This window comes from Leptopilina heterotoma, unplaced genomic scaffold (genome assembly GCF_015476425.1).
Source record: "Leptopilina heterotoma isolate Lh14 unplaced genomic scaffold, ASM1547642v1 Lhet_81, whole genome shotgun sequence".
Taxonomy (NCBI): domain Eukaryota; kingdom Metazoa; phylum Arthropoda; class Insecta; order Hymenoptera; family Figitidae; genus Leptopilina; species Leptopilina heterotoma.
Window position 1 is genome coordinate 4889673 of NW_025111185.1, and position 16998 is coordinate 4906670.

A 16998-nucleotide genomic window follows, 5' to 3' on the forward strand; every position below is an offset into this window, starting at 1 on the left:
ACTGTAAGTCTGGCAAGGCTGAAAAAGTTGATTGTGACGTCACAAGGGACGCAATTTGCAAACGTGAAAAGTCTGAATAGCGCGTCGCGTCGCCGGTTTGTCGGTTTACTTTTGACTCGTGTTTTATTAATAATATATAAGTCCATAAATTATATTTATAATTGGTGAATCTTAGACAGAAAGTTTAGTTTTATTAGTATGTTAATATTTTAATTCGATTATAAACAATAGTTTACAAACATTTTATAATCTTAATTTCACCTACACACTAAAAAAAAAGTTTTACTTTCAGCCTCTTTTTGAGGCTGAATTTAAGGTGTAAACGGAGTCAGCCCCGTTAAACAAGGACAGACTTATGTGAAATACATGGGCTGAATTTAAGGTGTAAACGGAGTCAGACTTTTTTTTTCCTGTGTAATATATATGTGCATTAGCATTTAATTCTTTATCTTAAAGAGAGAAATTTCCACTGATAGTTTTAATAATTGTTGTTTGTTATAAGAAATTAAATGTGACATATGTTTATTTTAATAAAATTCAAGAATATGAACATACACTGTAAAAACAAAGTCTTTCTCGAAATTTGTCTTTTTTCAAGGTGTAAACGGAAGACTCCCCAATTGATACAAGTAAGGTGTTAAATAAACTGAAATTCAACTGTAAGCTTGTAAGAAGGCTGAAATTTAGCTAGATGGTTTGGCTAAATTTTAGCCTTCTTACTAGCTTACAGTTGAATTTCAGTTCATTTAACACCTCACTTGTATCAATTGGGGAGTATTCTTTTTAAACTTCTAATCATTACTGACATTCAGCCAATATGGTCTACTTCCGTTTACACCTTGAAAAAAGACAAATTTCGGGCTTAAAGGAAGACTTTGTTTTTCCGGTACTCAAAAACCGCACTAACACTATTTTTACAAAAATATTAAAAATTTAATAACCACACAGACTCTATTTTTGAAAAATTCACTCCAATTATTTATAAACCGCACTGACATTTTTGTCTATTAATAAATCCGTGATTTAATTTTCGGAAATGACTAATTTGACTTGACCACGTATCTCTTGCCTTTTTATTTTGCAAAACTACTTCTTTGGTTTATTTAACTTGAATTTTTAATTTCTCATATCAACTGACGATTTTTGGCTTTCCTTCCTTCCTTCCTTTGATAAACCTAAACAAGTTGTAAATCCAGATGTTCATTACATGAACATTTTGCTTCCTCTTTCAGCAAAAAAATTAACGATAAATATATTTCATTTTTAAATCATTTTTAATACAATTTAACATTTATAAAATAAAGTTTATTCGTCTTAATAGAAAGAATAAAACTTTCTTATACAGTAATATGAATCTAAATAAACAAAAAATTTTTAGTAAAAAAGTGAATTTTTCAAATTTGATTGTAATTATTTCTATAATTTTCAATAGAATATATACTTTACATACATCAATCGATTCGTCTTGATGCAAAGAATAAGATTTTTGATTTATTTTTTAATAAATAATAACATTTTATTGTACAGCAACATGATTTTTAAGAAAATGAATTTTTATTAAAAGTGCAAATTTTTTGTCTATAATTGGTTTTAATTCTATAAATTTAAATACAATATATACTTTATATATACCAATCGATCCGTCTTGGTGCAAAGAATAAGATTTTAGAAACAAATGAGTAAGATTTTCTTATATGGCAACATAATTTTGCGGAAAGGACTCATTTTTTGATAAAAACGCGAATTTTTCAGCTTTAATTGTGATTAACTCTGTAAATTCTCATACAATTTATACTTTTTATATACCAATCGATTCGTCTTGATGCAAAGAATAAGATTTTATTATATATTAACTTCAATAACCAACTTAAAAAAAAATTTTTGAAAAAAAAATTGTTTTAGAAAAAAGTCAAAAAAAAAATTTTTTCTGAGAATTTTTTAAAGTTTATCAATCTATTTCGAGATATTTTTATGATAAATATACCTGGTAAATTTTAGCCAAATTCGTTAAAACCTCTTCGACTTATCGTGTTCACAAAAATCGGGATCCACACACACACACACACACACACATACACACACACATCCATACATACATCCGGACAATTGTTCAGGGTCTTATATAACATAGTCCTATATAGAAGAAAATTTGTTAAAAGGATTTTTAAAAATTTTGTAAATTAAACGACTACAAAGCTTCCTCACGAGGAAGCAAAAAAATAAATTGTAAATAACATTTTCTTATTCGACTTTTCTTAAAAATTGTTATTATATTCTTTACTTTAATTTTCAACACAAATAAAATTTAGTATCTTTATGACTCTTAATTTTAGATTTCAAATAAATTTAATTAAAAATTAAAAAATAAATTTAAAAAACATAAAAATAATTTTAAGTAATAGGTAATTACAATTATTTTTATAAATAAATAAAAATTTTTAATATTCAAGAGCTGAATAGACAGAACACAAAAGTGAAATTCCCTATCATCAAAGTAAAACCTTTTCCAGTTTAGCTTTAGGGAGATCCCCTCTTTTCAGGGACTTCCACATGTGTGTCTCGAACTTTTCTTGAACTCAAAACTACGAGCAAATTTTGGAATTAATATTTACCATAATAGTCAGGATTATCCAGAGGCAATTTTTTTTAATTGCAAAATAATTTTCATTTTCGAATATTTAAATTTCCATGATAAAAAAGTTCAAAAAACAATTCTTTAAAGACCAGGACTTATATTGTTGTTATAGAGCTCACAAAACATGGAAAAACAGAAAGGCATCTGAAAAATAAATGTTAATACTGAATTCGTTTTGTTTTAGTAAGCCGGAGGAGTAAAATTTATTTACGAAAAAACGACTTATATTACACGGAAAAAAATTAATCTCTAAACTTGAAATAATATTAATTTGAAGTCCAGTGAAATATAAGTGTATCTAAATTAAACATTATAGTCACAATTACTGTGATAAGTTGTGTTTGATTCTGTCAAACTTTATACCAGAAAACGCCATAAATTCACATCTCTGATTTAGAGATTTGTTAATTTCACAACTTTTTTTATATGAATTAGGTACATTGGGTTTTTAAGTTAATCAGTGACAAAAAAGATTTAAACCATTTTAATTAATTATTAATTTTATTTTCAAATATCCAAATAAAAGCGAAGGTCTGTGAAATTTTAAGGTTACAATTGTCGCCCGACAAAATACGGCACTGACTGATTTAAATGACGTGAAATAGGTACCTATTGAAAATCCCCATATGGGAAACCACATGAGATCCTATGTCAAAAACCATGTAAAACCCTACTTCCATGAAGGAAACCAAGTGGGTTAACCATGTGGTTTTCCATGTCAAACCATATGGGAAATTGAGACAGGATTTTAGTTAGGAATAGACATGGGAAATTTGAACAGTTCATCTATGCATAAAACCATATCAAATCCCACATGTTTTTCCCAGTCAAATCCTAAACCGAATCCCATGTGAAAACAGTATCATTTATTTATAATTATTTTCTCAAGTCAATCCCCAAGTGAAAAAAGTATCATTTATTTATAATTATTTTCCCATGTCAAATCCTAAACCAAATCCCATGTGAAAAACATTATCCGCCTTATTGAATATCCCTACATGGGAATCCACTTGGAATTTTACAAGGGATTTCACATAGGACTTTATATGGGAATTGACATAGGATTTCATGCCAGATTTCACTTAGGATTTAATATGAGATATCACATAGTATTTTATTAAAGATCCAATGAAGAAATTTTCAAAGGATTAAAAATTATTTAATAAAAAATTAAATAATAAATAGTATTAGTGTTACAAGTCATCAAAAAAGTAAAAAAACGATCATTTGAAACACGTCCTCTCTGCTACAGGTTCTCAGCTTTTATATACTTCCAGAGTCGTCTCAACAGCGAGAGAAGTCACTTTCGCCACCTAGCGGTGAAAGTATAGGAGCGACAGTAATCTTTATCATTACTAAGGAAACCATGTGGAATACCACGTAGGATTCCATGTGGTTTCCTACGTGGGGATTTACATGGGATTTTACTTAGGAATTTAAGTAGAAATAAATTCCCAAATGAATCCCTAAGTAAAATCCCATGTAAATCCCCACGTAGGAAACCACATGGAATCCTACGTGGTATTCCACATGGTTTCCTTAGTAATGATAAAGATTACTGTCGCTCCTATACTTTCGCCTCTAGGTGGCGAAAGTGACTTCCCTCGCTGTTGAGAAGATTCTGGAAGTATATAAAAGCTGAGAACCTGTAGCAGAGAGGACGTGTTTCAAATGATCGTTTTTTTACTTTTTTGATGACTTGTAACACTAATACGATTTATTATTTAATTTTTTATTAAATAATTTTTAATCCTTTGAAAATTTCTTCATTAGATCTTTAATAAAATACTATGTCATATCTCATATTAAATCCTAGGTGAAATCTTGCATGAAATCCTATGTCAATTCCCATATAAAATCCTATGTGAAATCCCTTGTAAAATTCCAAGTGGATTCCCATGTAGGGATATTCAATAAGGCGGATAATGTTTTTCACATGGGATTTGGTTTAGGATTTGACATGGGAAAATCATTATAAATAAATGATACTGTTTTTCACTTGGGGATTGACATGGGAAAATAATTATAAATAAATGATACTGTTTTTCACTTGGGATTCGGTTCAGGATTTGACTAGGAAAAACATGTGGGATTTGATATGGTTTTATGCATAGATGAACTGTTCAAATTTCCCATGTCTATTCCTAACTAAAATCCTGTCTCAATTTCCCATATGGTTTGACATGGGAAACCACATGGTAAACCACGTGGTTTCCTTCATGGAAGTAGGGTTTTACATGGTTTTTGACATAGGATCCCATGTGGTTTCCCATGTGGTTTCCCATATGGGGATTTTCAATAGGGGTAAATAAACATTTTTCAACCACTTTTTCTCTAAACACAGACACTTTTTACAAAATAGGCCAACATACAATGGGTAAGAATCTTCTTAATTACCTAAATTCAAAAGATGGTTTAAATTCATGCAGAAATGCGGTTGTCAAGCGGTTGCAAAATGTAAAATTGGAAATGATTGGAAATAGTAATGTAATGACAGACAACAAGAAGCGGATTACTGCTAGTCGCCAGAAGAGGGCAGAAGCATGCAGAGAGCACAATGGTCCAGCTGTTATATTCTTAGCATTACATCACTTTCCAATTTTACATTTTACAACCGCGTTTCTGCATGAATTTAAACCATCTTTTGAATTTAGGTAATTAAGAAGATTCCTACTCGTTGTATGTTGGCCTATTTTGTAAAAAGTGTCTGTGTTTAGAGAAAAAGTGGTTGAAAAATGTTTATTTACCTATTTCACGTCATTTAAATCAGTCAGTGTCGTATTTTGTCGGGCGATAATTGTAACCTACAAATTTTACAGACCTTCCAACGCCGTTAAAACAAAAAAATGAAATAAAAATATAAAATTCGTATTGTGTTTTAAAAATATCCAACTACTTTTTTATACTTGTCAATGTATAGTTCATACAGGGAAAACAATATAAATATTTTGTGAATAATTCTGACTCTAAATTGTGATAAATTATAAATTCTTATTACATCGAGTTATTACAAAAATAAGAATTATATAAATATACGACTAAAATTTTTAATATTGTTTATTCAAATAATATATTAGATTTGAATTTATTCAAGTAAGTTGATAGTTTAGAACATATGTTCCATATGTCATAAAATTTCAGATTCCTAATACGGAGTGTCTATTTGGCCCGTCAGCGGGCCAAATAAGTTACTTATATTATTTGGCCCGTCACCCCACTTCCGTACATTTCAAGACGGGCCAAATAAAGAAAGTAGTTTATTTGGCCCGTCAGATAACAAATTACCTATTAATAGCAATAATCAATTAATGACAATATTTAATTAATGACTATTTGACAGATGAATATTTGACAGGTAATGTATATTATAACCTTAAAGTGTATATACATAAATTATAAATTGAATCATTTATACTTATATTATTGAAAAACTTAATTTTTATTTTTATTAAGAACATGTAAAACTAAAATCACATTTTTAGTTGTTTGCAGCCCATTTAAATCAAAATATAGTTTTTTTTTGGAACTAATATAATCAAAAATGGTTAAAAAGTTTGAATAGTATATAATTTTGACAGTTGACGATTGAATCGAATCATCGTTTAGTATAAACATATCACAGTTAAGTATTAATTTTTAATAACTGTTTTCAATTATTAATTATAACAAATTTGATAACATTAAATATTATCAAAGAAAAGTGTTTAAAAATTAACAAATAAATATTAATTTGTAACTTTTTTACACAGAGGACAATACCAGTTGACGCTTTTAATCGTTTTTCTTGAAAAAGCACATCTTTGGTGAAACCAATTTAAACAAGAATCACATCGTATGGAAGGATGTATCTCCAAATCTTCATGGCACGTATGACAGTTCCATTTATTATTTTTTTTCTTTATTTCATATAACTGCTCTACTGCGAGCCATGCTTCTTCAGACAAATAAGATTTTATTAAGGATAAATTCACGTCTTCATCTAGGATTGCTTCACTTATTAATTCTGATCGCATTTCAACGTCCGATTCCAGAATTTTATACCCTTTCAGGGTCTTTTCAATAAGTGAAGCATCTATAAAAAATTTTAAAATTTCACGTATTTTTGAGTCCAAATCTTTTTTAATAAAAGGAGTTGGTTTTCCTTCTTTTTTTACTGCTCTTTTCGGAAGGCCCATAGGTGTTGTCGTTAAAGAATTCTTTGGCCTTCCTCACATTTTTGGTTTTGGTGGCATTATAATATTTTTTAATAAATGTATATTATTTTGTGGCGATTCATTTTCGATTGGAGAAATAAATTTGTCTGCAAGTCCGACAACACTACATTCCACGTCGAATAGTATTTCCATCTCAGATGCTGAAACATTTTCTTCAGGTAGAAAGTCTATATTTGTTATTTTGTTTATTTCGAATGTAATGTTTCTTCCTTCTTCATCATGAAATTCATTTTCAGTAACATTTTCATTCAAAGGAGCTCCATCTCCCATAAATTCTCCATTAATTTCTTCTTGAATAAAATTATTTTCGACTTGAGGAGTTAGATAAAGATCCAACTTTAAAGATAGTCGCCTTTTAATCTGAAAATGAATATAAATTTTATAAGTAATATTAGTTCTTAAATTTTTTCGTTTCTAATTAATTATTAAAACACAGGCTTCGCACTCAAAACCAACTATTTAATTTAATAATTTTCGATAACTACTTTTTTGCTACTTTTTTTTATTCTGAAAACATTTTGTGTTTCCTCTGCAAAAAATCCCATTGTGTCCAAAAATTTTGAAGTGGATAGTTTAGAAAGAAGCGAATTTATTTCTAATAATTCACTTTTTCAATTTTCAATTTTTGGCCTTGAGTCAAGTATTTTTTTTTGTAAGGATTACTTTTTAAAGTTGAAATACTTGTGCAACCTTCTTCGTTATTCTCATTGTCCTTAAAAATTCATTGATTTTTCATAAAATATTTTTGCGTCCATCTTTCTAAACATAAGGAAGGATCTGCACAAGGAAGTTGCAAATAATCTCGAACAGCAAAAATATGTCTGAAAATAAGTAGTATAATTATATAAAATTTGCCCTTTTCCTGAACCTAAAAAATTTTAATTTTTAACAATTGTTACTTTGCTCTAAGGAACTAAAATTCAAAAAAATTAAACTTAAATCTTTCTTTACTCCCATTATTTATAAAAATTGCAAATATAAATATTTCAAAATACAATTACACATTATTTGAGAATCATAAACAATTTTTAAAAAATTGTTGATTAATTTATTTAAAATAAATTCCATTGCAATAAAAAAACGAAACAAGATTTCCTTAGTAGTTCTTCAATTTTTCTATTTTTTGAGTACTTTAAATACAATTATTAATAAATATTAATAAATAAAATTCCCTGACTTCTTCCTGATTTTCAGTCATTTTCGTAAATATCTAATAATTATAAAAATACCTGCAAGGAAGTCCCATTGACAGGTGGTTATTGCAGTCGCATGCTTTTTCATTTGTGTTTAGTTTAAATCCATTATCACGGCTAACAACAAATGACCCGCTATCCGGTGATATACCTGTTACCTTATAAAACGATTTTTGCGTTAATTCCTGGTAAACAAATTTAAAAGCATAATTTGTCAAGAAATTATTAAAAAATTCTTCAGGGCTGCCAATTTTAAAAGGAACCGCCCTCCTTTTCAAGCATGAATTGGCAGCTATAACGTCATGTTCAGTCTCTCGTGTTGAAATCAAAATAAAAAAGTCCACTAAAAATCTTTCTAGGCTAGTAAATCTCGAAACAACGGATTTTATTTTTCCGTTAATGGATTCGAGTCTATTATTTGTAGTATTTAAAAAGGTACTGCTCATGAAATTGCCGAAAAACTCCAGTCGTGCCTGATATTGTGCCAATTTTTATCAAAATATTGGACAACTGATTTGGGAGCTTTTGCTTTGAAATCAGAATATAACTCAAAATATTCGTTTTCATTTTGGCAATAAATCATTTTTTGTATCAACCTTTTACTTAAATCTTTCTGTCCATTTGTTATTCCTAATTTTTCGGTCGTCACTTCTCTATTAAACGTTCTTTGCGTATGGAAAAGGCATATTAAAACCTTCGCTTCAGGAAAACATTCTTTAATGACATCTTGTTCGTTCAAATCCTTGTCTACCATTACTGTTTTTATTTTCATCCATGATGAATGCTTTTCCTTAAAGGAATCCATAAACCATTGGACGTTTTCCTTAGTCTCGTGCATTAGTATGCATCCGGCAACAATTTCAGTTTGTCCCTGGGAGTTTTCCACGACAACCAAATAGAGAGGTGCCCTCAAATCTAAAAGTTTGTAAGTCGCATCAATTCCGATGAATTCTGGAAATGCTTCCATTATATTTTTCATTTCCTTGGTGACGAAAAGTATTCCTTCGAATATTTCGTCCTTCACCAAAACATCACAATCAGCTCCTAAAATTAAAAGCAAAAAAAATTAAAATATTTGTAATTTTGCAGTGCTAAGTTTAGGAAATATGTATAGTAAATTATTGCAAATTTACCGTAATCTTCTTGAAGCATGCGAATAGTTTCAGTCAAATTATTTTCTTCTTTAGTACGAGCAACTATATTTGACAAATCTTTTAACAAAACCTTCTTCCCAGTCATTGCTTGCATTTCAAATTTTACTTTCTTTTTATTTGCTCCCAATTCGAGTTGATGTTTAGCAATTTCTTTTTGCTCAACAGTCAATTTTCGATTTTCTGGCAAGCAGTCGTATAAAAGCTTTAAAAAAATTAAATAAAATTTATTGTTATGAAATTAAAATAGTCTATATAAATTAACTACTCTCTAAATCTGAATAAGTGAATATTCACTTATGAATAAGTGAATCATATTCACTTATGAATAAGTGAATACTCACACATTAAGAAGTGAATTATATTAACTTATTGAATAAGTTAAAATATATTTCTTAATGAATGTAAATAAATCATCAGGATTAATATTATACAGGCATCACAGTACCTTTTATCCTCAAAAAAGGGAAAAAGGGGAATTTTTTTCCTCAAAAAGGGGACAAAAAATATACCAAACAACAAATTAAAATGAGTTACATTCTTACCAATTTTTTACAGTTCTGGATTCTTTGATAGAAAATTACTTTAATATTAGGATAATTTTTAAATATTTACATCACATAAACAATAGGAAAATACAATTTTCTATTATATCAGAGTGTTACATTTTAAAAATGATTTAATTTTAATATAATATACAAGGTGGTCACAAGTTTCAGTTTATCAATTTCCCTGACATTAAAATTATTTTCCCTATCAAAATTCTTTTTAGAGGAAAATATGAATGTTTACGGAAAATGAGTAAAATTTTTTCGAATTTTAATAATTTCTAAAAATTACAATTATAATCCTTCCTGAATTCAATTATTTTCTACAATTTTAAACTAAACTTCATCTGTGAATCAATTAATTTAAATAATTTTCCAAAAGTTCTTCTAGAATTCAATTAAAATACAAAAAGTCAATTTTTTTATAATAATTGTAACTCTTCATAATTTTTTCAAAAAATTATAAAGAAATTCTTACAATTAATTTTTTTAAAAACATTTTTAAATAATTTTTAAAAGATGATAGTTTTTCAATTTACCTTTAAAGATTTTCCATTAAAATTTTTGATAATGCAAAAATTGAATATAAATTGTATGATCATATATTGAAATATATTTAAAAAAATTTTATTTCTGATCAGTAAAAGGGGAAAAAGGGGACAAATCACCGAAAAAGAGGAAAAAGGGGACAAAATTTTTAAAAGGGGACAAAAGGGGAAAAGGGGACCAACTGTGATGCCTGTATTATATAAAAAAAATATTTATTTACTATAAACTGGAGACATTTAGCCCCACATACAAATTTGAACAAAAATTATTTATATAAAGTAGTCAATTTCTATAGATATTTTGTAGATAATAATAATAATAATAATAATGAAATTATACCCTTGAAATTTTATGATTATGTTCTAGATTCATGAACAAAGCATCGCCATCTTCATTAGCTGTAACAATGAAATTCGCTGTGCATTGTAACTGGAATGTTCTAAAACAATATTAATAACACAAATTAACAATAATATATACAGTGTGGTCACATGTCAGTAAAGTCATGTGGAAAAAAGTATTTTGTCATGTAAATTTTGTTTAATATTTCAATTATCTTTATAAATAGCAAAATTCTTCGCCAATTTAAATTATTTTCAATAATTGTATTAAAATTTTATTAATTTATTTTATTAAATTAAAAATTGACTTTTAATTCATTGTAAAATTTGAATTATTTCAAAAATTTTTCTTGATTGAATAATTTGTATAAAAGAATAAAATTTATCTACAGGATTTAATTATTTAAAAAATTGATCAAATTATGTATAAGAATTCAATTTTCAGAAACATTCAATTATTCAATAAATTATCTATGTTTGTATTTAAATAATTTAATTTTATAAATATTTCAAATTTAAATCATTGAAAATCTTAATTTTTCATAATTTTAATTAAAAATTCTATGGAACTATTTTCTTTAAAAAAGCTTAATTTAAATTTTTTAAAATTATTTAAAGTTTTTCTTTTCTGATGTATATGGGCAATTCTACGTGAGATTTCAGTCGACCTCTTAAAATCGGCCAAAAATATTTTTTTTCTATTCTGTATTGAAAAAAAACAGATACGTATTTTTTTTTTATTTTTTTGGAGGCCAAATTTTTGAGTTATGAATTTTCAAAATTTTCTCTTTTTAAATGTAGGTATATTTTTAATGTCAGATAACTAAAAAAATATTGCTTCTTTTCATTTTTTGACAAGAGAAAAAAAGTTTTGTTTTTCTCTCTACTTTTGAATAATCATAACAAAAAAATTTTTTTTTTATTTTTTATTAAAAAAATAAAAAAATTTTATAAACAAATTAATTTTTTTTAACTTTGGGTATGATAAATTTTTAATTTTCTTTTTTTAAAACATACCTGGAAATGATAAGAAGGTTTTGCAAAAAGTTTCAGAGTGGGCCTGACAAGTTTGATGGGTCCAAAAAAATAATTAAGCTCTCCGTGCAGGTCTCACGCACGTGGCACAATGGGATTTTTTTACAATTTATTATTAAAAATAGTTTAGAGCCTAAAAATTCAATAATAATCAAAATCGGATAAAATTTGTAGGCTCTAGACAATTTTTAATAATAAATTGTAAAAAAATCCCATTGTGCCACGTGCGTGCGACCTGCACGGACAGCTTAATTATTTTTTTGGACCCATCAAACTTGTCAGGCCCACTCTGAAACTTTTTGCAAAACCTTCTTATCATTTCCAGGTATGTTTTAAAAAAAGAAAATTAAAAATTTATCATACCCAAAGTTAAAAAAAATTAATTTGTTTATAAAATTTTTTTATTTTTTTAATAAAAAATGAAAAAAAAATTTTTTTGTTATGATTATTCAAAAGTAGAGAGAAAAACAAAACTTTTTTTCTCTTGTCAAAAAATGAAAAGAAGCAATATTTTTTTAGTTATCTGACATTAAAAATATACCTACATTTAAAAAGCGAAAATTTTGAAAATTCATAACTCAAAAATTTGGCCTCCAAAAAAATAAAAAAAAAATACGTATCTGTTTTTTTTCAATACAGAATAGAAAAAAAATATTTTTGGCCGATTTTAAGAGGTCGACTGAAATCTCACGTAGAATTGCCCATATATTTAATTAAAAAATTTCTGAAAAATCGAGATTTCGTAAAATTGAATTGTAAAGAAATAAATTTGAAAATTATCAGAATAACTTTATAAAACATAATTAAACATAATTGATTGAAAGAAGAATTTTATTTAAAAATGATTGAAAATAATAATTGAATATTTTGAATATCTAATAATTTTTAAAGTTAATCAAAATATTCTTCAGGCTCAAGGCAAGGTCAAAATTTTGTCATATTTTGAAAGCAAATTTTACTCATTTTCGAAAAGAAGACTTTCAATTGTAAACTACTTATTTACTTTGATTCGCGTTGACCGGTGGATGAAGATTGTCTCCCATCTCTACCTCCATGTTTGCAAACATATTTTACACTATAATATTCGATTCCTTCTTTAAGGATTTTTCCCCTTTTTAATTTTTCTCCTCTGCTTTTAGTTAAGCAATTCCTTATTTTAAATACAGTAAATGTTTCATTTTGAAACTGCTGTATTTTCTCCGTCAACTGTGCAAAGCTGCAGAAGGTGTCATTGACATTCAGAGAACATTTGTTTATATTTTGCGAATCATCTTCTTTGGCTAAAATGAAATAAAATTTTCTTTTAAGTCGGAGGAGAAGTTTACAATTCCTATAAAGCAAAACAGAAACAATTTGAAAATTTTAACCGACTCTAATAATAATATAATTATATAATAATAATTAATTTAATTTATTATTAAAATAAAATATAAATATAATATAATTTTAATCTAATATAATAACGTATCTAGATAGTGTTCAAAAATAAAAATTATTTAAAGAGATGTTTAACATTACATTATACAAATATTACACGAAAAAATACAATTTATAACATTTATAAGAATATTAATACATTTAATTTGTACTTCAAAACAGATAAATTTCTTATTTAATCACATTATATTATACAATTAAAATATCGGATCCTTTAACATATTTAAAAAATAATTTAAGTTAACATTTTGATACTTTTAAATAAACAATTTTTTTGCAACTATATGCTTATAAAAATACGTTATTTGTACTTACAGGATAACTCTCCATCTTCACTATAATCACTCATTTTTTAGAAGTCAACATAAAACTTTAGATTTCAGTGCACTGTAAGGTGAACAACCATCAAATGTAATAATAAACAAAAATTTTGTGTCTTTAGGTACGCGCTACCGATATTTGAAATTTTCAAAGACGACATCTATAGGAGGATCTTTAATTTGTCAAAACTTAATATTAATATTATATACATACATAAGTATTCATATTTTAAATATAATTTATTAATACAAATATTTAAAATATTTTTACAAATTATTAATAAAATATTAAATTAAGAATTTATATATTGACATAAATAATATATACACTTTAAGGTTATAATATACATTACCTGTCAAATATTCATCTGTCAAATAGTCATTAATTAAATATTGTCATTAATTGATTATTGTTATTAATAGGTAATTTGTTATCTGACGGGCCAAATAAACTACTTTCTTTATTTGGCCCGTCTTGAAATGTACGGAAGTGGGGTGACGGGCCAAATAATATAAGTAACTTATTTGGCCCGCTGACGGGCCAAATAGACACTCCGTTCCTAATATCATTTTTAGGCATAAGAAATACGTGTTCTTCACAATACTAATATTCGGATTAGATAAAATACCAAATTTCAGTTTTAGTGATCTGCTTACATCTTACGTCCGATTCCAGTGATAGTTTATGCCTAATGATAAATCGTCCAAACGCCTGTCCTGCCGGAAGGACGTTCCGAAAAAAAGGCTTTTAAAAAAAGGGAATTCAACTTTTCTTTTCTGGCACTCCTTGGGATTAAAGTAGACGAAAAGACGAAAAAATCCATATTTTTGACTTTTTAAAATAATAATTTAAACCATTTTTCAAAGCCTTCAAACTTGCTATGTTTTTAAACACACTGTAAAAAATATTGGTAAATTTTCCTAACATTTCTTAGGTAATTTCTCTTATAATTTTGGGTAAAGTCGTTTTACCCAAAAATTTTGGTAATTCTACCAAAATTGTGAAATATTACCTAAATAAATTGGAAAATTTTTCTAAAACTTTGGTAAATTCTTTGGTAAATTTCCAAGTTTTATGGGTAAAGTCATTTTACCCAAAAATTTTGGTAATTCCACAAAATTTGAGTAATATTACCAAATAAAATTAAAAAAAATTTGCCAAAGTTTAGGTAATTTTTTTGGAAATTTTCTCTTTTTTTAGGTAATTTATTATTACCCAAAAATTTTAGTAATTCCACAAAATTTGAGTAATATTACCAAATAAAATTTAAAAAAATTTGCCAAAGTTTAGGTAATCTTTTTGGAAATTTTCTTTTTTTTAGGTAATTTATTATTACCTAAAAATGTTTGCATTTATACAATAATTGTGTAATGTTACCAAATGTCATTGGAAAACTTTCCTTAAATTTAAGTTATTTTTTTGGAAATATTTCAAATTTTTTGGGTAAATTATTATTACCCAAATCTTTTAGGATAATATGGTGTATATTTCAATTTAATACAAAACTTTTTTAAACATAAGTAGATATTACTTTCTGTTTGTTAAATTATTAAATAACAATTAATGGTATTTTATTGAAATTGTTAATAGGCACTATTAATCTGTAAATAAAAATTAGCCAGTTTGTACTAACAAAAATTATAGTAGTCTTAACAAATATGAAATAGTAGTTTCTTTCTTCCAATTTATTAATTTATTTATAGAAAGAACTGTTTGCTTTCTAGTAAAGATTTTTAAAGTAATAAAAGATGAAAATGTTTGAAGTATTTTGTCGATTCTAATTTCTAAAGATTTGTCACATCTGGTTTGTCTTAGGATGACCGTTTTCTTTTGCAAAGAGACTGTTTTATGACTTTCAGGCTTCGTTTTTTTTTGTATGGATTTATTTAAACCCAAAGTTTTGGAATTTCTCAAATTGAAAAAAGTATAAGTAATATTAGGAAAGTACATATATTTTCTGAGACATTTTCTTCGAAAAGCCTTTGAAGCGTCAGTTGCTCTTCAGCATTTGCCGGAGAAAAACCAAATCTACGTGTGAAGATAAAACTTTTCCAGTGGTTTTATTGTGAAGTTTTAAATTGAAGAAGAGAATATTCCAGGATTATTGTCAAGAATTTGAAAAGGTAATTAATATTTAAAATTCTTATAAATTTTAATCAATTACACGGTGTTAATGCTGCATTTGAAGATCAAATTCATATAAAGCATTTGATCTAATTTTTAATGATATTTTTCGAGAAAATTTAATTATTTTCTAAAATTTTAATAAACTCTTTAAAACAATTCAAGTTTTAAAAACTTTTTATAAGAAGTAAATTATTTTTCATATTATTATAAATAATAAAACTCTTCCCAAGAATTCAATCTTTTTTAAATACAATTCAAATAAACAGCATTAATAAAATATTTTATTATAATTATTAACAGACACAATTATTTAAAAAGTTGAAAAAAATTATTTGTTAATAATTATTTTAAGTTTTTAATTAAAATTATTCAAAAAACTACTTTATTTTCAAATAAACTTAAAGAAATTCTTCACAAGAATTTAATTTTTGTTTACAAAAGCTCTAATAAAATTGTTTAAAAGTGTTAAATTATCTATCAATAATTGTAATAAAATTTTAATAGTGAAATTATTAATTATAATTATTAACAAAATCAATTATATTCAATAAATTAAAGAAGTTTATTCAGGGTTACCACAAATATTTAATTTTATTTTCCCTGATTTCCAGACAAAATTTTCACTTTTTCCCTTACCCTAAGGAATATTCTGATTCACTCTAAAAATTATTAGATACTCAAAAAAACATTTTATTACATTTACTTACGAATTTCTTAAATTGTAAAATTATTCGCAAACATCAATAACTAAATTTTTAAATAAGTATTTTATTATTATTTTTCCTTCAAAACATTCAAATTCAAACATTTTTAAAATTAAACAACTTATAAGAATATTATTATAAAACATGAAGATATGATTGATATCTTCATGTTTTATAAAAATTTTAATTTCCATAAAGTTTTTCAAAAAAAAATTAGATTATTTAAAAAAATTATAATAAAATTCGTTGTAAGAATTCCATTATTTTCATAAATTATAAAATTTTCTGAGGATTTCAATTATTTATAATACAATTTAAAGTAAATTCCTAGAGAAATGGAATTATTCTCTTAATTTTTTTGTACGAATTTAATTACATTTCACGAATATAATGAAACTCTTCGTTGAAATTCAAATATTTTCACAATCTACTTTTTTAATAAAAGTTCTCAAAAGAATTCAATTATTTAAAAAAATGTAATAAAATCCGATGCAGCAATTCAATCATTTTCATAAATAATAAGATTGTTTCAAAAAAAATTCAAAAAAAGATTCTTTACATTACTTCAGTTATTCAAAAAAAAATTTGAAAAAATTCATTGCAAGAATTCCATTTCTTTCATAAATTAACAAAATTCTTCATAGGATTTCAATTATTTTTAATACAATTTTAAGTAAATTCTTCGAAAAATGTCACTATTTTCAAAAATTTTGTTAAAATAATTATGTATTTTATCAATTATG

The 16998-nt window shown here is 25.9% G+C and overlaps 1 protein-coding gene across 2 annotated transcripts in view; it reads left to right on the forward strand.

Moving 5' to 3' along the window:
* LOC122511391 overlaps positions 1-16998 on the forward strand; it is a 128029-nt gene that overhangs the window by 41119 nt on the left and 69912 nt on the right. The window lies entirely within an intron of this gene.